Source organism: Eriocheir sinensis, chromosome 33 (assembly GCF_024679095.1).
Source record: "Eriocheir sinensis breed Jianghai 21 chromosome 33, ASM2467909v1, whole genome shotgun sequence".
Classification (NCBI taxonomy): domain Eukaryota; kingdom Metazoa; phylum Arthropoda; class Malacostraca; order Decapoda; family Varunidae; genus Eriocheir; species Eriocheir sinensis.
The window spans coordinates 17,426,493-17,452,973 of record NC_066541.1 but is presented as its reverse complement, the minus strand read 5'-3'; the positions used below and the strand labels follow the sequence as shown (position 1 = coordinate 17,452,973).

Sequence of the window (26,481 nt, the reverse complement as noted above, 5' to 3'; positions counted from 1 at the left end):
ACCCTCCTCCTTTTCCTTCTCTTTCTCCTCCACCTCCTCCTCCTCCTCCTCCTCCCTTCACACACTATCGCCGCACGGTAACTCCTGAGAAATTTCAGTCGGTAGCCAAAATCCTCCAATTTGATGCCATTCACGGGAGATAAAGTTTCAGGATGGAGATGTGAAAGTTTGCCTCAAATTTGCTCTTTTCCTGCAGTTGATTTTTTTTTTATCCTTAACGTTCTTGCATTTAGAAAATATTACTCAAACATTTTCTTAATTTTCTATCATCATTTTCTTTCTCATTATTATTATTTATTTTTGTAGTAATGTTTTTTTTCGCTTAATTCCAAGTTTATTCGTATTATCTTCATTTGGCTTCTTTAAAAGTCTCTACCAAATCAGTCAAATAATGATGTGTGATTTGAGAGAGAGAGAGAGAGAGAGAGAGAGAGAGAGAGAGAGAGAGAGGCAGCGATATATTATTAATTTTCTGGATATTGGAGTATTCATCACTGCTTAATTCATCCATCCATCATCAAGTCTCAAGAACCTATCAAATTATTCACGACGAAAACAGACAAAAAATTAAAAAGCACAAAATAAGTAAACAGAAACCTCTCTCTCTCTCTCTCTTTCGACTCCTGCCTTTTAACTTTTCCTTCTCTCTCGTTTGCTGGGGGAAAGAAAACGAAGTACCGTCCACATTGCCTTGGGGGGACTTAATTGATTCTAATTTGGGTTCTATTTTATAAGGTAACTGTGAAATGCGGCGACAGCGGTTCACGGAGGGACTCGAAGGAATAAAAAGGACTAATGGGCCAGAAAGGACGAGGGCGGAATGGTATTTTCTGCTTTAAGGTGGATTAAGCGATGTAAAGGGAAGACTGTTTGCCGAAGAAAGGACGTTGAAGCTTTGTGATTGGAGGGAAGTGAAGGGAAGGAAGGGGAGGGAAAGTGGAATAAAGGGGGAAGAAAATAATTGAAAAAAGGATGGAAATGACTGGGTTTTAGGTGTGTGAAGTGACGTTCCAGGAAGACTTTGCAGAAGAGAAAATGTCAATGACTTGTGACTAAGAGGAAGGTAAAGAATTATATGTGTTGAATTAAATACTGATTCCTATTAATGGGAAAGTATATCCTTATGGACTTGAAAAAAGGAATAGATGAAAAATGCTGGTGAGAGAGAGAGAGAGAGAGAGAGAGAGAGAGAGAGAGAGAGAGAGAGAGAGAGAGACTAAATACTGCCGCCCTGCCTTCCTCTCCTCCCTCTTTACTTTCTCCTCTCACCCTCCCTCCTTTTTCTATCCATTTCTTCCTCCCTCTTTTCTACCCTATTCTCTTACCCTCTCTCCTCTTCCTCTCCATTTCTCTCAATTTTCCTCTTCTATTCTCTTCCCTTACCTCCTTTTCTGTCTACAACTTTCTCTCTTACCTCTTATTGCCTCTTCTTCATCTTCTGTCTCCTCCTACTGTCATTTCTTCTTCCTCTTCTTCCTCTTCCCTCCTCCTCTTCTTTTTCAAGCTAAAAGAGATGAAGTGGCGATATAAAAAGGTAGATATTGCGGTGTGTGTGTGTGTGTGTGTGTGTGAGAGAGAGAGAGAGAGAGAGAGAGAGAGAGAGAGAGAGAGAGAGAGAGAGAGAGAGAGAGAGAGAGTTTTCTTATTCCGCTCTTTTCGCTTCGCGTCGTCATCTTCGCCTCAAAGTTCAGTTGAGTGAAAGAAAGAAACGTGAGTGAAATCCCTGAAAAACGAGAAAAAGAAACACACACTGACTCCAAAGATAAAAGAAACGTGAGTGAAATCCCTGAAAAACGAGAAAAAGAAACACACACTGACTCCAAAGATAAAAGAAAAAATATTATCCCGCGTGAAAATAATAAAAAAAGATTGGGACACGTGAGGTGTGTTTGTGTGTATGTGTGTGTGTGTGTGTGTGTGTGTGTGTGTGTGTGTAGTAGTAATAGTAGTATTAGGTAATCACAATATGTTTTAAACCTTCCTTATCACCAAGAAACAAAAGTAGTAGTAGTAGTAGTAGTAGTAGTAACAGTAGAAGTCGCAATAATAATAATAATAATAATAATAATAATAATAATAATAATAATAATAATAGCACAATCTTATGTAGTGGGTTTTAAGAAGAATTCATATTAATTGACTTCTACTAAATATTTAAAAGTGGAAATATATGAGAATAAAATAGTGTAGAATCCCTTCGGTCAAGACACACGCCGCGGGGATCTGTCTTTGAGGCGACTAACGGGTAATGCAATAAAACCCAAGTTCCCGCGACCCTTCCATCTGTCCTCGAGGAATAATTCTTCCCTAAAGGCGATGATTTGCTCTTTGGTTCCTAATGTCCCAGAATTCCTGAGTCCGTCTTGGCACCGACCACCACCACCAACCACCACCTTTATTATCCTCCACCACCACTCCCACCATCACCGTCACCACCACTACCCCCTCCTCCTCTTCCCTCTCCTTTTCCTTCGCCAACGCCTTCACCACTTTATCTCTCCCTTGAGACAGGAAGAGCGATGGAGAGAGAGAGAGAGAGAGAGAGAGAGAGAGAGAGAGAGAGAGAGAGAGAGAGAGAGAGACACACACACACACACACACACACACACACACACACACACACACACACGGGACGGAGTTGAAGAAAGAGAAACAATGCAAACAAAACAACGAACAAGATGAGCGCACGAGGACACACACACACACACACACACCGGGGGTTGGGGGAGAGGGGGTAGGGAGGGGTTAACTTTTTTTCATTAGGGCGCAGACTCGGCCAGACAGTCTGTTCGGAACCCATGATGGGAAAACAAACTTAGGAGGCGACCATCAATGAGACGATCGTGAGGTGAAGGAAGGAGGGAAGGAGGAAAAAAAGGAGGAAGGAGATGGGCAATGGGTAAAGAGGAAAAGAGGAAGGGGAATGGCAGATAAGGAAGAAAAGAGGAAGAAAGGCGTGAGCAAAGGGACTGAGGAGGTGGGCAAGAGGGAAGCAAAAAGGAAGACGAATTGTGGATGAGGAAGAAAGGAGGAATAGGATAGGCGTGGGCGAAATGACGGAGATGAGCATAGGGTAAGAGAAGAATAAGGAAAGCGAATAGGGGATAATGAAGAAATGAGGAAGATAAGCGTGGACGAAAGAACGGAGGAAGAGAATGAGAAAGAGAAAAACAGAGGAAGGCGAATGGTATAAAAGGAAGGGAAGAAGGAAAGAAGGAAGACGATAGGCGTGAGGGAAAGGACGGAGGAGGTGGGGAAGGGAGAAAAGAGAACAAGGAAAGAATGGTGGATAAGGAGTAAAGGAAGAGAAATACACACTGACAAATAAAGAAAAGGCAAACAATGGGGAAAGATAGGAGGGAGAGGGCAAGAGAGATGGGGCGATGAAGAAGAATTAAAGAAAAGATAAAAATGGTGTAAACAAAAGAATGTCATGGGCGAAATAAAAAAAAGGGAGGAAAGGAAAGTTAGAAAGGGCGTACAGAAGAGGGTGTTGTAGGAAGGGGACAGATGGAGTGGTGGAAAAGCAAGGGAAAGAAAATAAGTTAGAAATGGTGCATAACAATAATAGAAAAACTTAATATTGTTGAGCTTTAAAGGAAATGATCAAAGATTCGTCGCTGAAAAAATTAAAACCGAGTAGGTAATAAGAGATGCAAATGGTAAAGGCAGGCAGAGAATAGCTGAATATATGTTCCAATACCACTGAAAACACTTGATAAATATGAAGGGAAAATGAGAAGGAGGGAAAAAGATTGGACAAGAGAAGTAAAATTAGAAATATCTTAAGAGAAAGAGTACGAGGAGCAAGAGGAGGAAGAAGAGGAGTGGTAGGAGGAGGAGGAGGAGGAGGATAATAGATTAATAGCAAATGAAAATGAGATGTTAATTGAATGTTGGAGGAGGAGGAAGAGGAGGAGCAAGGCGGCAAAGCGGGAGGTGTCGGAGAGAGAAGGAATGGAGACAAAAATATGACGCAGAATATGATGGAGGAGGAAAAGGCGGGGAGGAAGAGGAAGGGTGGAGGGGGGAGGAGGAGGAGACCACGTGATGCTAACAGTGGTGCCAACTCAAGCTGCATTGCCGTGTGTTTTGGGCGCGAGATACATTCCTTCTCAGATATTGGTCAAAAAGAATATTAGAGAAGTTCAGGACAGTAAAAATTGTGATAGTTTAGAGGCAGCATGATAAAGAGAGGATAGTAAAGAAAGGTGGTGGCGGTGAAAACATTTGTCCTCGGATAATAGAAATGAAAGAGAAATGTTTGAAAGCTTCAGGATATTAAATGTCCTGATAGTTGAATGAGAAATAGAGGTAAAGAAAAGTAGACAGACTGAATAAAATGATTCCCTCATACCACGAAAACTTTCCATACATCTAATTTATTTTCTCCCTTCCTCACATATATAATAATCTTCCTTACCCTTGTCTATTCTCCCTTTCTCACACATCTCAGATCCTACATAAACCCTCTCTTTATCTTCTCCCTCTCCCTCCCTGCTATCTCCCTCCAAACCTCCTGCTCCACCCTCCCTGCCTCTCCTATCTCTTCTTCCTCTTCTCCTTCGTCAGATCTCCTTCTCTCTCGTCTCTCTTCTGTCTCCTTCCTTCTCCTCACTCTCCCATTCTCTCCCCCTTCCCTACTTCCCCCCTCGTCATCCCTCCCTCTCTCCCCCTCTCCCACATCTTCAATAGCTGTGATTCCCAGGAAATCGCTAATTTATCACAACTTTTCTTTAGACTCGGCGAAGACAGTGTCGCCACGTATAGAATTATTGCCTCCTCTTCCTCCGCGGTGAAGGATGGAGGGAAGAAACGGAGAGAGGCGAGGAAAAAGGAGGAATGAATGAATGGATGAAGGGAAGAAAGAAAGAGTGGGGGGCGGGGAAAAAGGGGGAGAGGAAGGAATGACGGAGGGAGGTGAGGAGAATAGGAAGGAAGGAAGAAGGAAGGAAAGAAAGAATGGAAGGCGAGGAAAAAGGAGGGGAAGAAATGACGGCGGGAGGCGAGGAAAAAAGGAAGAAAGGAATGGAGGGAAGAGAGCGAGAAGAAAAAGAGGGAACGAAAGGAATTAATATTGAAGAAACTGAGTGAGGAGAGGAAAAAGAGTAATATATCAAGGGAAGAAAGAGTGGGAGAGAAGGAAAAAAAAGAAAGGAATAAGAAGAGGGAAGACAGAGTGGGAAGAGGGGAAGAAGAGGAAGGAAGGAATAAAGGTAAGAAAAAATGGAATAAAGAAAGGGAGTCGGGGGATTGAAAAAGGAAAGGGGACGAAAGAAAAGGAGGGAGGGAGGACTGGAAGGATGATAGAGGAAAATAAACTGATAAGAGAGATGAAGATGATGGGAAGGAAAAGGATAGTGAAGAGAAAGGAGAGAGGAGGAAATATGAGGAATGGAGAGGAGGAAAAGGGAGAGGGGAAAGAGAACCAGCGAGGGAGGAAAACAAAGAGGAAAAAGAACTACGAGAAGCCTATGTAAGAGAGAGAGAGAGAGAGAGAGAGAGAGAGAGAGAGAGAGAGAGAGAGAGAGAGAGAGAGAGAGAGAGGCGGGAAAAAATGGTAGTATTAAAAAAATAACAAAACTAACAATATTGAAAAAGTGAAAAAATGGAAAAATATGATATTGGAAAAGGAAACGTTCGAAAAAAAAATGGAACTGCAAAATAAAGTGAGAGAGAGAGAGAGAGAGAGAGAGAGAGAGAGAGAGAGAGAGAGAGAGAGAGAGAGAGAGAGAGAGAGAGAGAGAGAGAGAGTATAGGAAGAATAAAAGATGATGGAAACAAAGAGGAAGGAATAAAAATGGTAAATTATTGTCGACAGTAATTTTGGGCAGAAAGTGACAATATCCTGCACGAAGGGAAGGGCGGAAAAAAGGAGACGAGGAGAAAAATATATATATACACTCGAGCTTCCTAAGGCTTGCTACATAGGAAGGGGGAGGGATGTGTGTGTGTGTGTGTGTGTGTGTGTGTCGCCCACCGCTACAAGCTCCTCATTTTTCCTTACTATTATCCTTTCACTTCTTCCCTTCTTTTGCCTCCTCTCTCCTTTTCAGTCCCCTGGCTATCTTTCTTCATGCCATTCTTTCCTTCCTCCGTTCCTTCTTTCCTCTTTTTCATTCCCCGCCTCCCAGTTTTTCTTCCCTCCTTTTGCTTCCTCTCTTCTTTTCAATCCCTTGGGTATCTTCCTTTGTTTATTCCATTCTTTCCTTCCTCCATCCCTTCCTTCCTTCCTCTTCTTCCCCGCCTCCCAGTTTTTCTTCCCTCCTTTTTTTCCTTCGATTCATTCCTTTCCGTCTTTTACCTGCCTCCCACTCTCTCTCCCTCCATATCTTCCTTTTTCGGCCTTATACACAATATTTTGAGGGCCATTCAACGTTAGGCAAGCAAGGATTAAGTCAGGTTAACCGTATGACAAACTAATTTTCACCATTAACTATTTTCCGTCTGAGAGCAACACGATTTTGTCAAGGTCGTTCCATCACCGCAGCGTGGCATTACAGCGTAGGAGGTGCTTGCGGGCGTGATCATGGTACTCCCTCGCCTCTTTACCCTACACCTCCATTATACTCGAGCTTAGAGGCTAGTGGATAAACAAGCTACTACTGCCGCCTCTCCCGCCATATTATTAAAGCGTTTTTTTTCTTTTCTTCCGGGAGCAAAATTTTGGTTGCTAATAAAATTTAAAAATTCAACTTGGTCAGAATTAATCAATACACAAAACTTCCGACATTTTTGAGGGAGCGGAGAAAAAGTGAGATAATTAGGTTTGAGGGATTTGGGAATTACATCCCCAGCGAAAAATAAGTGGACGTTGTAATTATGTGAAATGAACAAAAATGTGTAAGCATGCTGGTGCAAAATAAACGTGAACATGCTTTTCCTTCTCCTTTTTCCAGACACACTTTACGAAAACCATTTTTACTTTCAAATTAAGACTTTACGCAGCAACCTTTAACAGCACGTACTAAACACATACTTCCTACCCCTCCACCTTGAAAAATCATGTGATAATGAGATGACCTTGCGGTATATAACCTCTTCCGTGGTTGCTAAATAGTAACTTGCACGTAACCAAACTTAACCCCCGCCTGTCGCTCCACGCCCCGCTCCTACCCTCCCCCGCCCTGCAACGCCGCCACTTACATATTTGCTTGCCTGTTCGTCTTTCCACTTTAAGATTCCACACTGCTTCCACTCCTGATCACTCTCCTCATCGCCCCCCATACCTACTCCAGCCAATCTGTCTTTGCTTACTTCAGAGTTCACGTTGCTTCCAATCCTACTACGCATTCTGCTCATCGCCTCCAATACTCCAGCCTATCTGTTCTTCCTTCCACCTTCCTTCATCGGACTCCACGATCCTCCCACTCCTGATCATTCTCCTCATCGCCCCCTACTCCAGCCTATCTGCTCTTGCTTCCATCCAATTTCATCCCACTCCAAGCTACTACCTCTTCAACTCATTCTTCTCATCGCCTAACAGTTCTTTTTGTAGGATTTCCTCCTCTGGACTTAGTAAAGGTGGCCTCCGCTGTGACCAGACAACTTTTGGGGCTTTTTTAGCTGTGATAACGTACGTAGTATTAGTATTGTTATTATTATTGCTATAACTACTACTATTATTGAAGAGTTTAATATGCAGGGCCGGGAAAGTATAAATAGGTTCTACAAGTTACCAAGTCTGAAACCTCGACACGCCCGAGAAACATAAAATTAAGAATAAAGAGGATTAAAGAGAAGACAATTAAAATAAATCAATTTCTACACTATCCTTCAAGAATCTAAAATCACCTGCCACACGACATCTCAACCTCGCCTCCCCAATAAATAGCGGGATAAAAGAGACGGCATACGGCCCTGAATCACCTCACTTTGTCCTTCGGGAAGGCGTGAAGACAAGAGAGAAATGTCTTCCCTTCGCTGCCAAGGGAGAGAAAATTCTTGGGGGCGATTTTCCTCCCAGTTTGAAGGAGAATATGAGCTTTACGTGAGGCTCTTCGGCGCCTCGCACAGCCTCCATAAATAGGTGGAGAGCAGAGAGAGGCTACGATTCCAAGGTCATGAGGGTGGGGCAGTGGGGGGAGGAGGGAGGGAGGGAGGAGGAGGAGGAGGAGGGAGGGAGGGAGGGAGGGAGGAGGAGGAGGAGGAGAGAGGGAGGGAAAGGGGAGGCGAAGGGTTTGAAGAAGATGGCGGCAAGGAGGAGAGAGAGAGAGAGAGAGAGAGAGAGAGAGAGAGAGAGAGAGAGAGAGAGAGAGAGAGAGAGAGAGTTTTGTTTGCTTATCCTTATCGTTTTGTCTCCTTTTTACACACACACACACACACACATTCTATCTCTTATCCCACTTTCCATTCTCTTCCTGCTCCATCTATTTTCAACCTTTTCTCCATTTCTTTCTTCTGTCCGCTCTATTCACCACTGCCACCTCCTCCTATCCTCTCATCCTTCCCCTTACCACCACATCTCTCTCTCTCTCTCTCTCTCTCTGCCCCACCTCCACCATCCCCTTCACAACCATCACCACCACCATTACCACCTCCAGCACCACCGCCACTATCACCTCGACCCAGTGATCGGCCCGTAACGATTAGCAAAGCAGCACAAAGCGAGGAAACACACGCCACACGACCCACGGCGAGGCCCAGGCGGGGAGACCAAAGGAAGGGAAAGGGAAGAGGAGAGAATGGAAGGGAAGGGGATGAGGAAAGGAAGGGAGGGATAGGGAATAGCATGTCGGGGGTGGGGGAGGAGATGGGATGGGAAGGGTTGGGGAGGGTAAGAGAAGAGAAGGGAAGGGAAGAGGGAGGAAAGGAAGAGAAGGGAAGGGAAAGGAAGGGAAAAGGAGAGAAAGGAAGGGAAGGGAACGGAAGGGAATAGCCTGAGGGGGATGGAATTGGAAGGTTTGGGGAGGCTAAGATATGGGAATGCATAAGCACACACCTCCCTTGTAAATAAATGTTTAATTAAAGTGACAAGGGATACGAAAACATGTAACTATTTAAGTAGACAAGGTGGCTCAAACAGATAGAGAAAAGTAAGACAATAAAACAGGTTTGATGAATGAATGCAAAGACGCGAATAATGAAATATAAATAAATTGGTGACGCGTGTGGGGTTAGTAGGGACGGAGAATGTTGGCAGCTCTCTAGCGTGTTGTGTCAGATTGATATTCAAGCAGAAGCGACACCATCCAGACAGCACTAGTTTGAGGCCCCAAGGAGGTCGAGATTGAGATGATATGGACGTGTGGGGAGAGACGCAAGGAGAGGGATGCAAGAGGAACGCGGAGGAGGTGGTGTGTGAATGTGGTGTTTGGGTGGGTGTGGGGGTTGGGGGCAGGCAGACGGTTGGCGTGGCAGAGGAAGATGCAAAGGAGGACAGGGAGAGGTTGCGTGAATGATACTGTGTGTAAACATATTATTATCGAACACATTATTGCACACATAGGCTTCGGGTACGGGCCCTGGTCAATACTGTCATGGAGTGAGTATCAAATAATATAAAGCCTTCAATTACAGACTTGATTTCGTTTTTTTACTCAGATTCAGAAAACGAATCACTCCCTCACACGGATATCTAAAAAAAGGTGTTTCCATTTTGTATATTGAGTTACGTCATGAAGAGGAGGAGGAACAGATAAAGCAAATAATATAAAGCCTTCAATTACAGACTGAATTTCGTTTTTTATTCGGACTCAGAACACGAATCACTCCCTCACACGAATAGCCCAAAAAGGTGTTTCCATTTCGTCTATTGAGTTACGTTATGAAGAGGAGGAGGAGTGACAGATAACACAAACATCTTTACTACGATCTTATTCCCTCCTTCTTTCCTTTCTTCCTGCTCCTCCTCCTTCTGCCAAAGCTGTTCCTCTTCATCCCGTTGGGTTATGCAAACAAGAGGCAAATACAACTTGCAGTCTGTGTCACGAAGAGGGAGAAACTTGGAAGCATGATAAGCGTGGAAGAGCAGGTAAGAGAACGTCTGCTGGTTTATAACGAGACTGCCTGCTGAAGGGTTTTATAATTAGTTGGTCGGGCACGTAAATGACTTAGAGAATTTGTGGCTCTTGATCGTGCGGGACAGTTCACTTCACCTCTGACTCTAAGTAAGGAGGAGGAGAAGGAGGAAAGAAGGCAGAGGAGGAGGAAGAAAGAAAGGAGGCCAGAAGGAACGAGGAAGAGGGTGGTGGAGAAAAAAAAAAAAAAAAAAAAAGCACGAGCCAACTTTCTACATATGCTTATCGGAGAGAGAGAGAGAGAGAGAGAGAGAGAGAGAGAGAGAGAGAGAGAGAGAGAGAGAGAGAGAGAGAGAGAGAGAGAGAGAGAGAGAGAGACGCACCAACAACCACTCCTGCCCACGTGGAACCCAGCTAAAAAAAAAAAAAAAAAAATCTTGTTAGCCTTTATGGAGACGTAAAAACACTAAACCAGAGGGCTGACGAGGAGGGGGAGGGGGAGAGGGGGAAGAGGGAGGGGGAGGGGAAGAGGGAGGGACGCCTAAGCACGCCTCGATACGGCTAAATAACACACTTTCGCCACTTGATGGACGCTTGAGCCGCACTTACGCGAGAGCCATGAGCAGGAGCCATAAGCAGACAGCGTAAGGAGGAGGCAGAGCACAAGAGCGAGCCGGAGAGAGCCATGAATTAGCACTTAAGCAGCAGTGTCATGGATTTTGCACTCACTCCGTTTTCTTTATCGTTATTTAAGGTCCCTGATGTCTATATTAAAGCCGGAGGGATTGGGTGCGGGGAGGGACGCGATTATTAGGCAGCGAGATTCGTTTTTCATTTTCTTCTGGTTGATTTGAGGGGCCAGCAGTCTTTTTTTTTTCTTTTTCATTGTTTTCCGTGTTTCTTAATTTTTCATATATTATAATGTTAGCACGAAGGGATTGGGTGTGGGGAGGGACGCGATTATTAGGGAGTGAGATTCGTTTTTAATTTTCTTCTGGTTGATTTGAGGGGCCAGCAGTCTTTTTTTTTTCTTTTTCATTGTTTTCCGTGTTTCTTAATTTTTCATATATTATAATGTTAGCACGAAGGGATTGGGTGCGAGGAGGGACGCGATTATTAGGGAGTGAGATTCGTTTTTAATTTTCTTCTGGTTGATTTGAGGGGCCAGTAGTCTCTTTTTTTTCTTTTTCATTGTTTTCCGTCTGTTTCTTAATTTTTCATATATTATAATGTTAGCACGAAGGGATTGGGTGCGAGGAGGGACGCGATTATTAGGGAGCGAGATTCGTTTTTAATTTTCTTCTGGTTGATTTGAGGGGCCAGCACTTTTTTCATTGTGTTTTCCGTCTGTCTTTTAAATTTTTCATGTTACAATGTTAGCACGAAGGGATATTATGTTAGGACGGAGGGATTGGATGCGGGGAGGGACACGATTAATAGGGAGCAAGATTCGTTTTTAATTTTCCTTTTGGTTGATTTGAGGGGCCAGGAATTTTTATTTTATTTACATTGTTCTCCTTTTTTTCATAGATTTGATAGCGTGGTTAATTAACGATTATTAGGAAGCAAGATTCATTTTTCATTTCCTCTGGAATATTTGAAGGGCCAGGAGATTTTTTCATCGTGGATTTTCCGTTTTCTTCGTGTATTTCAATGTTGGCACGGTTTATTGACGACATTGCTCAGTCAAAATATATGTTTTCCACACATCTGCCATGTTATTGATATTATTCCATTTCTCTCTCTCTCTCTCTCTCCGTGTGTGTGTGTGTGTGTGTGTGTGTGTGTGTGTGTGTGTGCCAATTTACAACCGCCTCCACCACCACCACCACCACCGCCGACGCCACCCGCACCTCCACACACCTGTCAATTGGTGCCGTGCCTGGCATAATAAAGCAGGCTACACGTGAGCCAGGTGTTCGGTGCCAGGTGAGGAGGGGGGAGGCGGCACCCCACACGCGATGCAGTGCCACGAAAGAGGAAAAGGAAGAGAAAGGAAGGAAGGAAGGGACAGGGGGTGGGGTGGGGGGTGAGTTTGTGTGTAGATGAGGAAAAAGAGGAAAGGGAAAGGAAGAAGACTGGGTGAATAAAGGAATCAAGAGAGGGAGGGGAAAGGAAGCAAACATGTGTAGAATATTGAGCAAAAAAGTTCGTTGATATAAAAATATGTCGTGAATTATAAATGATATAAAAATCGTGTCACTGATGCCCGTGTCAGAGATCGCTGCATGGACATAAAAATCGAGAAAAACTAATCCGTTACAAAAATCAAGCTTTATCGCCACACAAATTAAAATACAAGATCAAATACCCACATAAGCTAACATACCTAGAAATATCCTGTTACCGCCACATAGAAACTAACATAGAGCAAAAAATATACCCATTCTATCAGCAAATTTAGTGAGTCAAAAGTGCAAAAATAAACTCATGTCACCCACTATGGCCGAGCTTAACAAATTCACCTGGCAAAAAAGGTGGCGAGCATCCTGTGGCGTGAAAATTAATTAAAAATACCTAACACGCCAACACCTGCTTCCATCACGTTGACACGATGTTGTGGCGAGCACTAAAGGTGGAGGGAGGGAGGGAGGAAAGGAGAATGGGAGTAAATGGGTAAGGAATGGCATTATGTTCAGAGGGAGGGAAAGAAAGAAGGAAGGAAGGAGGGAAAGAAGGAAAGAGGGAGAGAGAGGAAGTGAAGGAAGGAAGAATAGAAGGAAGGAAAGGAGGGAAGGAAGAGGAGAGGCAGAGGGAGGGAAAGTAGGAAGGAAGGGAGGGAGACGAAAGTAAATTAGGGAGAGAGGTAAGCATGGAGGGAGGGAGGAAAGGAGGGGAGAAAAGGAGGAAGGGAAATAAAGGAGAGAGGGAGAGAAATTAGGATGGAAGAAGGGATGGGTGGATAAAGAGATGAAGTAAAAGGAGAAGAGAAAAAGAGGAGAAATGCAATAATGAGAGGTAAGGAGAGGAATAACAAGAGATGGAGAAAGAGGAAACAGATGGAGAGAAAGAGGAATAGGAGGAGGAGGAGGAGGAGAGGAGAAAAGTCGTTTAGGGCGGAAGAAGGGAGAGAAGTGAAATCTTGGAAGTAAAAGTAAAATGTATAGCTTGAAATGGCGAGAAAGAGAATGGAAATAGTTTTGGAATATAAATGTGGAGATAAGGGTGAGGAAAGGGCGCGGTCAGGCCGAGGAGGAGAATTACAGCCCTGAGAAATGAGGGCAAAGAGGAGAATGAAGAGGAGGGGGAGAAGTATTAAGGGGTCAAAGAGGAGAAATACGGCGGAATAGATAAAACAGAGAAGAGAGAAAGAATAGAAATCGAATGGAAACGTAAGACTCGTATTGTAAAAAAAATAATTAGATGGAAAGAAGGAGAATAAGGAGGAGGAGGAGAAATGTTAAGGGGTCAAAGAGGAGAAATACGACGGAATAGATGAGGCAGAGAAGAGAGAAAGAATAGGAACCGAATGGAAACTAAGACTCATATTATAAAAACAAACGGAAAATAATTAGATGGAAAGAAAGAGAATAAGGAGGAGGAGAAATGTTAAAGGGTCAAAGAGGGTAATAAAAACGCACAAATTAAGCAACACGATAAGATAAAAAAAAAACGAAAAACAAAACTAACATTACACACACACACACACACACACACACACACACACACACACACACACACACACTCGTCGTCACCATAATGAAACCACAACTCGTTATCTATCGCGAGCTGCAAAACAAGCGATAATTTGAAACAGGTCATTATTAGCCCGCGGGAACAGGTGGGCCTCACAGCGGGCATTATCATCAGGTTAATTACGTTACGGCGGGCAACCAAGACTAACAACTATGCACGGCGCCGCTAATTACCTTAAGTTGTGCGTAGGGTTGGCTCCGGTGAGTGAAGCACGAGCCCCGTCACCCCAACGGCTCGTGTGATCTACTGGGGGGGGGGGGGAGTGTGACCCTTGGTGGACTGCTTCTACCGCTTGAGCCCACCTGATCTAAAAAAAAAAACCATATATATAATTGTTGTCATAAGCTGTTAGTAAATAAGTGTTGACGGCCCATGGAAAGTTTTTTATAATCAACAGAAAATGATGGAGTGCTGCTCACTACAATCACCAGTTATGATTCTTTACAAATAGACGCTGGATATTATCGAAGCACCAGCCAGACAGACCCAGGTAACTGTACATAGGCCACGCCCTAAAACTTGTTGGGTTCGTTGATGGTTTGTGTCATTTAATTTAGCGGCTATTGTTTAGACGGACTGAGCGGCCCCTCACTCGGCCATTAATTACTGTTTTCATGTATTTTCGAGCACAGTGTTTATTGCTGTGCCTCATCTCTGGATAACACCAAAAAAATACGTGGAAGTCAACATAACAGGGAGCAGTGGGGTAGTGTCCTGATTCAAGTTTGACCATGAGGATACTAGCCCCATATCCTTCATATAGCTTGTATATGGCCCCATGTTCTTTATACATATTCCTTCCCCCATCGCCTTTCTATTATAAAAAAAAAAGATGGAGCTGTATACGTAATATCTGACGGCAGTGGCACCGCAGACAGTGCCTGGCCCGCCCAAAACTCGGTGCTCGGTGCAGACGACAACAACCGTCGGTAAGCGAAGCCCAGGAACACCGCTTAAAGGGGCAGCCGATTCAAAGGTAAGGGCCAGCTGTAACTATTGCTATGAATTGTTAATGGAGGTGTAGATACGGGCTAGTATAACGACTCCGAGCCAGTGAAAAGGCGTAGACGGGACATGACATGACTGTGTGGCCTGTCTCTCTGAGTAAGCTTAGCAGGGCTGCTGCACCAAATAACATCTCGTTCATCGTGCCCTTGAGGTCTAGTAACGCCTTTTCACCAGCTCGAAGTCGCTATACTCGGTGTTAGGTTCCGGCAAACACGCTAATGCATGCGTAGGTGTCGTCAGTCCGCTGCCCCCCTCTATATCGTGTTATCCCTGGCTGCCGGAAGATAGTTTTCAAGGCCGCAAAAGTCCCCCCGCGCACTGGCACATTTTCCAGGTCTTTTAAGGAATTTTAGAATAAACTCGCGACTTCTACAAGTTAGATGAAAACTTAAAATGAATCTTTGCTTTGAAAGCAAAATTTCACTCTCAAAGTCTTCATTAATACGGGCAACAGCTGTCACGGAATATAATAATAATAATAATAATAATAATAATAATAATAATAATAATAATAATAATAATAATAATAATAATAATAATAATAATAATAATAATAACAGCAATAAGGCTCAACAATGTAGAAATAGAAGAAATCAGATGGAAAAACGGAAATGTATCGATAAAAGCCACAAAGAGAGATGGAGAGAAAGAGACGAGATGAATGCCGGAGAGGAAAGTGGAGGAAGTGCAAGGCGGATAAAGATAAGTAGACACGCATGACAGAAGATGATGATGGAGAGAAAACACTTGGCGAACAAATGGAAAGACAACAAGAGGATAATGTACACAGATGAAGACAAAAACAAGATGAAAGGAAAACTGAGAGAGAGAGAGAGAGAGAGAGAGAGAGAGAGAGAGAGAGAGAGAGAGAGAGAGAGAGAGAGAGAGAGAGAGAGAGAGAGAGACGATAAATCACAAGAGGTGGGCGGGACGTGAGGAACAGAATGATGGAGGAGGAGAAAGAAGAAGAGGAGGAGGAGGAGGAGGAGGAGGCGGCGGCGGCGACGAATGGAGAAAAAAGGAATTAATACCACACACACACACACACACACACACACACACACACACACACACACACACACACACACATTTCGCCCATCCCCATCTTCCCTTCTTTCCTTCCCTTCCTCCCTCCCCCAAACTTTTCTTCGTTCCTTCCCTCTCCCTTTTTTCTAATCTTCCCTTTGTTCCTTTCCCCCTTCCCTCAATCTTCCCTTCGTTCCTACCCTCTCCCCATTCCCCCTTCCCTCCTCCCTTTGTTCCTTCCTGCCCCCTTCCCCCTAATCTTCCCCTCCTTTCCCCCTCTTCCCCCAATCTTTCCCATTTCCCCCCCTCCCCTAATCTTCCCTTCGCTCCTTCCAGTACCTCATTTGGGCAAGAAAAGAAGAACCCAATTGGTGGTCTGATTAAGCCTGCCCGGGTGATCACGCGGCCCCAATTAGCACTCACTCACAGGTAACCTTCGAGCACAGGTGTTCCCGATGCACGTGAACCCCGGTTACCTGAGAAGGGGGGCGGGGTAGAGGAAGGGATATAGAAGGAAGGATAAGAGGTGAGAGTGCAGGGGAGAAAGGAAGAACGGGAGAGGGAAGGCAAATGAGAGTAGGGGATTAGGGGAATAGGAGAGAAAGTAAGAGTAGAGAGAGAAGGGAAGAAAGAATAAAAGGAGAAGGATATATAAATGATTAAGAAGGAAGGATGACAGGGGAGAGTCAAGGGGAAGGGAGAAAGGAAGAAAGGGAGAGGGAAGGAGAATCAAAGTAAGGGAGTAGGGGAATAGGAGAGAAAGTAAGGCTAGAGAGAGAAGGGAAGAAAGAATAAAAAAGGAGGAGGATATAGAAATGAATAAGAAGGAAGGATGACACGGGAGACTCGAGGGGAAGGGGGAAAGGAAGAAAGGGGGAGGGAAGGAGAATGGAAATAGAGGTTACGTAGAGAGGAAATAAGGTGAGGGAAGAGAAAGAAGGGAGGAAAAGAGAAATGGAGAGGAGAGAAGAAGAGGAGAGATAAAATGGTGGAGGAGGAAGCAGGGATGAAGAAGAGGAGTTGGAAGGAGAGAGAGAAGGGAGGAGCAATGAGGAGGAAACGGAGGAGGCAAACATATGGAGAAAAGCAAAGGCAGGGAGGTCAAGCCAAGTCAAGGAGGAGGAGGAGGAGGAGGAAGTTAACCTTGTCAAACTCCCTACCTCCCAAACCATCACCACCACACCACCACCACCACCACCACCACCACCACCTTCCTTTACCTCACCCTTAACCTGGCTCAGAAGGGGGAGGGAGGGAAGGGAGGAAGGGTAGAGGAACTAGTGAGGAGGTAGAGAGTGAGAATGATTGGGAAGTGGAGAAGAGGTGGTGGAAGGCCTGAGGGATAAGAGCGAGAGGTGGAGGGAAGGAAGGGAAGAGAGGTGAAGGGTTGGAGAAGAGAGGAAGAGGGAAGGAAAGAAAGAGAAGTGGAAAAGTGGAATGGAGAAGAGGAAAGGAAGAGTACTAATTATTATTATTATTATTATTATTATTATTATTATTAAACATGGGCAGGGGTGGAGGAATGAAGTGGAGGAAGGACGGAAAAGTGGAGAAATGAAGAGGAGAGGTGGAGTGAAGGAGACATGAGAAAGAGGCGTGAAGGGAGGAGATGAGGAAGAGTGAGGAGGAAGAGTGAGCAGGAGGAGGAGGAGGAGGAAGAGTGAGGAGGAGGAGGAGGAGGAGGAGGAAGAGTGAGGAGGAGGATCATCTCGGTGTATTGGTCAGGATATTTTCCACTCGAGTCAATATAAACAAAGAGCCATTTATGTGAGGTGATGACTGGGGGGAGGGGGGGGGGGAGAGAAGAGAAGACTTAGGGAGGGAGGGAAAGAGGGGAGGAAGATGAAGGGAGAGGAAGGGAAGGGAAGGGAGGAGGAGAGAGGATTTAGAGGGGGAGGAAAGAAGGAGCAGGGGAGGGAGGAGGCAATGTGGGAAGGGAAGGAGGGAAGGGAGGGAAGAAGTATATGAGAGAAGTAAAGGAAGAAGGAAGGAAGAAAGAAAGGAAGAAAAGAAATATATATAGTTTGGGAAGGAAGGGAGGGAGGGAAGGGGAGGGAAGAGAAGGATATCAGAGGAGGAAGGGAGGGAAGGAGGAAAGCATTGTGAGAGGGAAGGGAGGGAGGGGGAGGGAATAAGAGAAGGGAGGGAGGGATGGAGGGCTGAATGGAGGGATGGAGGGAGAGAAGGAAAGGTTTTAATCATCAATCTCTCGTATTTCCTTTTCATCCTCCTCCTCCTTTTGATCCTACTTTTTCTTCTTCTTCTTCGCTTTCTTTTCATTTAGTTTTGCTCCTCTCCTTCTCATCTATTTCCGATCTTCTTTTTTTCCTTCTAAACCTTCATCACATTTTTCCTTCCTCCTCTTCCTTCTTTCTCTCCTCTCCCCTCCTTCTCTCCTTTTTTTACTTTTATTTTCCTTTCTCATCTATTTTTCCTTTTCAACTTTCATCACACTTTTCCTTCTTCCTCTTCCTTCTTTCTCTCCCCTCCCCTCCTTCTCTCCTTTTTTACTTTTATTTTCCTTTCTCATCTATTTTTCCTTTTCAACTTTCATCACACTTTTCCTTCTTCCTCCTCCTTCTTTCTCTCCCCTCCCCCCCTCCTCTCCTTTTTTACTTTTATTTTCCTTTCTCATCTATTTTTCCTTTTCAACTTTCATCACACTTTTCCTTCTTCCTCTTCCTTCTTTTTCTCCTCTCCCCTCCTCTTATTTTTATTTCCCTTTCTCATTTATTTTTCCTTTTAATTCATCACACTTTTTTCATATTATTCTTTCCCTTCCTTCTCCCTGTTCCTTCTTTCTTTCTTCCTTCCACTTCTCTCTCCCTTTTTTTTCTTTCTCTTCTATTTCCGATCTTTCTTTTTCCTTTTCAACTTTCATGACGTTTCAAACTACATATTTTCTTTCCCTCCTTTCTCAATTTTTGCTTCTTTCTCCCCCTCTCTTCGCTTTTTCTTCTTCTCCTCTCTTCTTTACTTCTCCTATTAAACTTTTCATCATAGTTTTCCAGGCGCAAATTACTACTTCCCTTTCTCCCTAACTTTTCTTCTTTCGTTTCTGCCTCCGTTTTTCCCTTTCCTTATTTCACATCTTGCCTCTTTCTTTTCCCTGTTTCACATTATTCCCTCCCTATCCTTTTCCTTTCCTTCCTCTCTTTTTCTTTCTCCTTCTTTCCATTTTTCTTTTCCACCCTATTTCTTTAGCTGATCCCTTCCCTTCTCCTTCCTTTTTATCCCTCTCCTCCCCCTCCCCTTCCCATTCCATTCTATCTCCTTTTTCCACTTCTCCCTCCCTCCCTCTCCCACCAAATCAATCTACCTTCCCCTTCTTCCTTCCCCCTCATCCTCCCCCTTCCTTCCCTTCTTATCCCTCCCCTCCCCTAACCTCCCAGTCCTTTCCATCCTCCCCTTCTCCCTCCCTCTCCCACCAAAATCTATCTACCTTCCCCTTCTTCCTTCCTTCTTATCCCTCTCCCCCTCCTCCCTGCCTCCCCCCCCCCAGCCCTGCATCTCCGCGGTCAGCTTTGAGATATGAAACTCAATGTGTTCACGCGACTCCGGGCGGATCAATAGGCGAGCTTTGAGTCTGCTTCACTTGTCTCTCGAAACACGGAACGCAAGCAAATTCCCGGCCAGACCCTGTTTTGTTTATCTAGGTGGGCTCTGTTACGTGCTGGGGACAGATAGGGAAGCTTGGAGGTTAAAGGAAAGAAAGAAAGGGGGAACAGAATAAGGAAGTGGCAGAATCGGAGAGGGTTGGGGAATAAGGGACAGCGGAGAAAGTAAGAGGAGGAGGAAGCAGAAAAAAAAACTATATTGCTCTGTTTCATGCCAAGGGGGACAGATGGGAAAGCTTTGAGAATAAAGAAAAATGAAAGCAGAAAATAAAAGGAGGAAGAGAATGAATAAAAAATGAAAAAAAACACAGTGAAGCAAATTTTCGGCCAGACCCTGTGTTGTGTCTCTAGGTGGGCTATGTTACGTGATGGGGAGAATGAGGGAGAAATAGAAGAGGGTAATAAAATGAGGAAGAGTCAGAATAAATGAAAATGTAGAAGGTTATGGAATAGGGAAAGGATAAGGAAGAGGCAGAATGATGTAATATGGGGAAGGTTAGGAGTAGGAAAAATTAAAAAGGAAGGAAAGGAGGAAGAGGGAGAATGTAGTAAAGTATGCAGAAGGTTGGAGAATCGGGGAAAATGAGAGAAAAAAAAGCAAAGGAAGCAGAAAAAAGTGAGTTACGGAAAGGGAAAAAAGAGAAGAGGGGAATAAAAGTAGGAGGCAGAATGGATAGAAGAAAAGAAAGGGGAGGAAGGGGAGGAAAAAGGAGAGGAGGAAGGCGAGGTAAAAGGAGAGGAGGAAGGCGAGGTAAAAGGATATAGAAGAGAAGAAGAAAGAGGAACGGAAGAAAAAAGAAGATGAAAGGAGGAGAAAAGAATGAGGAGGAAAGCAAGGAAGAGAAAAAAGGAAACAGATGAAAGAGGAGGAGGAGGAGGAGAAGGAGGAGGAGGAAAAATAAATCGGATTCTTCAGCAGGTCTTGTTTTATACGTGTCTTGCTACCGAATGAGGGAGAAAAGAAAAAGGAAGGGAGGAATGAATATATGAATGCCAAATGAGGGGAAAAGAAAGAGAAAGAAGGAGAGGAGGAGGAGGAGAAAAAGGAGAGGGAGAAAACAGTAAGATACCAAGCAAGTTTCTGCCTGACATGAAAGAAGAAGAAATAGAAAGGAAGGAAGGAAGGAAGAAAGAAAATAAGAAGAAAACAAATGAATGATTGAAGGAAAAGATGAATAGATTGAGGAAGGAAGGAAGGAAGGGAGAAAATAAACGAAAGAAAGGAAAGAAAAAAATAAACGAGAGAGAAGGGATGAAGGAGAAAGGAAGAAGGGAACAAAATTAATGAATGAATGAATAGCATGAATAGATTTAAGAAGGAAGGAAATGAATTGATAAAGAAAAGTAAACCAAAAAGAAACGAATGAGATACGGGAGGAAGGAAGGGAGGAAGATGAACAGGAGGAAGGGTTGGGGAGGAGGAGGAGGGGAGCGGAGAGAAAATAAGGTCAGTGAGGGAAAATTTTCAACCGACCCTGTTTCATACATGTCTTAATCCCTAATGAAGGAAACGTGCGTGGGCTGGAACAGCGGAGGAGGAGGAGGAGGAGTGATGCAGAATGAGGGGAACAAAACACAAAAAAAGCAGAATTAGAAAAAGAAAAAAATAGGAGAAGTGAGGAGAGGAGCAGGAACAGGAGGATGAAAAAAAAAAAGAAGAGGAAGAGGGAGAGGAAGAAGAGGAGGAGGAGGGATAAGAATGAAAGGAACTGAAAAAAAGGAAAAATAAAAAAAAGTAAAGGTAAAAGTAGTAGGAGGAAGAGGAGGAACAGAATGATGATGATGATAAGTTGGAGGAGGAGGAGGAGGAGGAGGAGGAATGCGGTTGTTCGTGTAAATATACTGAGAAAAACACGGCAGGTAAGACGGTGAGATTACGCTAATGAGTCTGTTACGTCAAGGTGTGCAGCGCGTTCACTCACTGATGGCGCGGGGAGGAAGGAAGGGAAGGGAGGGAGGAAGGGAGACAAGGTAGGCGGATAGATAGGAAGGAAGGGAGGGAAGAGGGGAGAGAAGGTAAACAGGTAGGAAGGAAGGAAGAAGGAAAAATAGAAAGAAAGAAAGAAAAGAAGGTTGGTAGCTAGGTTAAGTAGGTTAGGTAGATATATTAGAGAGTAAGAAAAGAATAGTGATGGAAGGAAGGGAGAAAGGGAGGGAGAGGAGGATGGACAGCAGGGAGGAAGGATGGAAAGCGGGAAAGGAAGGAAGAAATAAATGGAGGAAGAAATGAAGGAAAGAAGGAAGAAAAGGGTAAGATATGAAATGAAATGAAATGAAAGAAAATGAAATGAAGGGAAGGAAAGAAAGAAGAAAGGAAAACAAGGGAAGGAAAGAAAGAAGAAAGGAAAACAAAGAAAATGAAACAAATACCTTAACAATATGAATATAAACAGGAATAAAATAAAAGAAATAAAAGTCAAGAAAAAGACGATTGAGGAGGAAAAAGAACAAAAGAAAGAATGAAGGGAGGAAAGAGAGAGAGAGAGAGAGAGAGAGAGAGAGAGAGAGAGAGAGAGAGAGAGAGAGAGAGAGAGAGAGAGAGAGAGAGAGAGAGAGAGAGAGAGAGAGAGAGAGAGAGAGAGAGAGAGACGCACAAATATTAAAGGGAAGGGAAGATTACAGAACCGACAAATGAAAAGTGCAAATAGAATTAACGCAATGAATGGAGGAATAAAAAGTGCGAGATAAAAGGGAAGAGAGGAGGAGGAGGAGGAGGAGGAGGAGAAGAAATGAAGGTGGTGGTAGTAGCTTGTTAAAGAAGGATGATAAAAGGGAGGAAGAAGAAGAAGAAGAAGAAGAAGAAGAAGGTGATAGTAGAAGTCTTGCTGGAGGAGAAGGAAGATATAAGGGAGAAAGAAAAGAAGGAAGAAGAGGAAGAGGAAGTAGAGTAGGAGGAAAGAGGTGGTAGAAGCAATATTGTTGGAGGAGGAGGAGGAGGAGGAGGAGGAGGAGGAGGAGGAGGAGAAGGAGGCAAGGAATGAAGGTGGTTCCCTCTCCACCTGTACCTTTAATTAATGACGCAGTTTCCATACAAGAACCAAAAAATATCCCATTACTAAAGAGCTATTAACTTGCCTCTCCCCTTAACCTCCCTCCCCTCTCTCCCTCCCTTTCCTACTCTCACTTTAACTCTTTCTCCCCTCACAGTTCCCTTCACTTTTCTTGTTCTGCTCCCACTAGTTCCCTTTCCCCTTATCCTTAACCTCCTTCCCCTCTCTTCCTCCCTCTCCTCCCCTCTCCTATACCCCTCCTCTTACAGTTCCATTCACTTTTCATGTTTTCCTCCCATCACTTCTGTTTCCTTTCCCTACCCTTCCCTCTCTTTCCTATCTTTCCTCCCCTCGCCTTCCTTCCCTCCATATTTTTTAATCTAATCTGCCCTTCTCACTTTTCCTTCTCTTGTTCTATCTATCCTCCCATCCTCTTCTCTTTTCTTCCTTTTCTTTTTCTTTTCCCTCTTTCCTTTATTCCTTTCCCTTCTTACTTATTCTTGTCTTCCCTTATTTTCCCCTTTACGCTTTTCCTTTTGTTTCCATTCATGTTTTTCCTCCCCCTTCACAATTGCCTTTCTTTCCTTCCCTTTCTCTTCCTCCTTTCCTACCTTTCCCATCCTTACTTGCCCTTTTCGCCTCTCTCTACCTTCCCTTTACATATCCATTCTGCTTTTCCTTCTTTATCACACGTGACTTTTTTTCCCCTCCCTTTCATTTCATTTCCCTTTCTCCTACCCTACCTTTCCCACCCTCATCTGTCTTTCCCTTAACATTTCCATTCTCCTCCTCCTTCATCACGCGTGCATTTCTTCCCCTCCCTTTAATTTCCGTTTCCCTTCCCCTTCCTTTCCCTTTCTCCTGTGCTACTTTTTCCTTCCTTTCCCCTCCCTTTCCTACTTTTCCTTCCCTTTCCCTTTCTCCTCTCCTACCTCTCCCAGCCTCACCTGCCCTTCTCTAACCCTTCCCTCCCTTTCCTTTACACTGTCTCTTTAATTTTCCCTCTCCATCACACTTGCTCTCCCCTCCCTTTCCCTTCCCTCCCTTTCCCAGCCTCACCTGCCCTTCCCTTTACACGGCCTCTCCCAGGTGTCATTAAGTCATCATTAACAATCACTTTCAAGGCCGCGGCAGAGGCTGAAACTTGGTTAATTCACAAACTTTTTCCACAATGCCCTAATCAGCGTAAGAGCCGCGAGCTGTTGCCGCCATCATTAAGAGCCAGAAAAAGGAAGGCCGGGGAGAAAAACGCACGTGTGTGTGTGTGTGTGTGTGTGTGTGTGTGTGTGTGTGTGTGTGTGTGTGTGTGTGTGTGTGTTTAGGGGTTGGGGGGACGTGTGTGTGGGGTTGTGGTCTGGGTGGGGGTGGAGGACGTGTGTGTGTGTGTGTGTGTGTGTGTGTGTGTGTGTGTGTGTGTGTGTGTGTGTGTGCTTGCGATAAAATACAGAACATACGAGCTTGACTCAATCCTGTAAAATAAACACACACACACACACACACACACACACACACACTCTCTCTCTCTCTCTCTCTCTCTCTCTCCCCCCATCTATCTACCTGTCACCAACACACACACACACACACACTCGTCACCTTTTCCTCATCAGCTTGCTACACAGGTGAGGCGAAACTTACCTGGCAATTACTCGGCCACCAGGTGTATGGCCTTAATATTAATCTATCGCCGGACCCAATAAATGACCCGCCAATTAATCTTGAGCAATTAATGACAAACTTTGCGTACCCAGCGGAGAGGAGGGAGGGCATGAGGGAGAGGAAGAGAAAGAAGGCAGTAATGAGACAGAGACGGAGAGTGAGAGAGGGTTACTATAGTTGAGAGAGAGAGAGAGAGAGAGAGAGAGAGAGAGAGAGAGAGAGAGAGAGAGAGAGAGAGAGAGAGAGAGAGAGAGAGAGAGAAGGGAGGGGAAAGGGATGTGGGAGATTGAAAAAGGGAAGGAAATCAGAGAAAACAGGTATGACAGACAGAAGGGAGAAAGGTAAACTAGTTGTGATGGGCAGGGAATGGATGCAGTGTGTGTGTGTGGAGGGGTGGGTGGGGGATGGGCCATGACACACACACACACACACACACACACACACACACACGGCTAAACTTTTCCACTTAAAATTCTGCTGAAATTAATGATCCTTCCAAAACATCTATTCTGCGTGAAGCCCAAAAAGGGGGGAGGAGGAGGAGGAAGAGGAGGGAGAGGGAAATGAGGAGGAGGAGGAAGAGGAGGGAGAGAGAAATGAGGAGGAGGAGGGGGGGAAGGCTTGCTAACACGGTCTTGTTGGGGAAGCTGTTACTCTCGCGGAAAGAGAAAGAGAAACAAGCGATTTTCTTTGCCATCAATTTCTCCTTCACGCCGTGACAAGCCGAGCCGCTGATACACGAGACGCGCGATGATTTAATAACGCCGCGTGTAAATTTACCTTGAGAAAATATATTAACGTAGAGGCGGACGAGGATTTAATAAGGGCAGGTGTAAATTCAGCTTGTGAGAATATATACGTTACCAAGGTAGACTTTAATGGTTAACAGGTGATAGAGGGAGACGGACGATGATTCTGTAGCGACTGGTGTAAATTTGACATAAGAAAATGGAATAAATGATGATAAATAATGCTGATACACGAGAGGAACGATGATTTAATACTGGCAGGAGTAAATTCAGCCTCAGAGAATATATGCGGTAGCCAAGGCGGACTTTAATGGTCAACAGGTGATATAGAGTGAAACAGAGGATGATTTGATAACGGCAGGTATAAATTTAACTTTTAAAATACAAATGTGGATAAATAATGAAGGCTTGAATGGTGATGCACTTAGACGAAGGATGATGAAGGTAGGTGTATATTTAACTTGAGAAAATATAATCAAGATAGATTTTGATGGCTAAAGAGGTGATGCACTAAGAGGAAGGATAATGTACTAACGCCAGGTGTAAGTATGATCAAAGAGGAAATATAACAAAGCAGAAACGGAGGACGATGATTTAGTAACTTTCAGGTGTAAATATTAACAAGATAGACTTTGATGGCTTAAGAGGTAACGCACTAAGAGGAAGGATAATCTGATAACGAGAGGTGTAAATATGACCAAAGAGGAAATGTAACAAGAGCAGAGACGGAAGGCGATGATTAATAACTTCCAGGTATAAAGACAACCCAAGAAAAAACAATCAAGGTAGACATGGATAATGATTTACTAACTTTCAGGTCGTCCAAATTTAACTTAATACTAATAATTATAATGAAGGTTAACTGTGGCATACATAACAGACTATTCCACAAGTTAACAGACGAATAACACCACTCCGTCTTCTGTTATCTTCTCTTTTTAGTATTAAAGGAATTTATGTAGTGAGTAAATTAATCGTCTTGTTTTCTGTGAAGTAAATTACAATAAATTCTGGACGTATAAAACCGAGACATTACAGGATGATAAATGTTCTCTCTCTCTCTCTCTCTCTCTCTCTCGTCCTTCCTTCCTTCCTTCCTTCCTTCCTTCCTTCCTTCCTTCATGCATGCATGCATTCTCTCTCTCTCTCTCTCTCCATGCATGTTCCTGTTTCCTCCTCCGCCTCTCCGTAATGCATCTCTCTCTCTCCTTTCCGCCATGCATGTTCCTCCTTCCTCCGCCTCTCCGTACCTAATGCATTTCTTTCGCCTTTGTCATCATTGTTTCTTTCCGCCTTTCATTCGCTCCACTAAAAAGTCATTATGTCGCCCTGATTTATTTCTTCCCTTTCCGAACCATTAAGCTCGCGCTCTCTCTCTCTCTCTCTCTCTCGCCTCTTCCATCTCATTACAGCGTCTCAACTCATTACCTCCCCTTCTTCCTCCCTCCTTCCCTTTCCCTATTTTTTCCCTCCCTCTCTCCATCCTTCCCTTCCTTCCTATACTTCTTGCTTCATTAACTAATTCTACTTCCCCTCCGTCCTCAGCGCTCCGCCCTTACTTACGTCTTTGGCAGGCAGGGAGCTAAACACACACACACACACACACACACACACACACACACACACACACACACACACACGGGAACTCCCCCTTACTAACAACTAAGAAGTCAGTGAAATCAGGACACCAACTCAGACGCAACTTTTAGAGACAACGAAGTAAAGAAAGAACGAAGACAAGAATAAAATAATAAAGAAAACACACAGAGGAACAACAGCA

At 44.1% G+C, this 26,481-nt stretch overlaps 1 long non-coding RNA gene across 1 annotated transcript in view; it reads right to left on the bottom strand.

Annotated features, from left to right (window-relative positions):
• The window catches only part of LOC127006815 (uncharacterized), a 99,251-nt gene that overhangs the window by 56,996 nt on the left and 15,774 nt on the right, over positions 1-26,481 (bottom strand). Inside the window, exons 6-7 of the long non-coding RNA XR_007759769.1 lie at positions 13,829-13,962; positions 1,415-1,504 (exon numbers count right to left, since the gene is read on the bottom strand). This is a non-coding gene — a long non-coding RNA (uncharacterized LOC127006815). The remainder of the gene's footprint in view (positions 1-1,414; positions 1,505-13,828; positions 13,963-26,481) is intronic.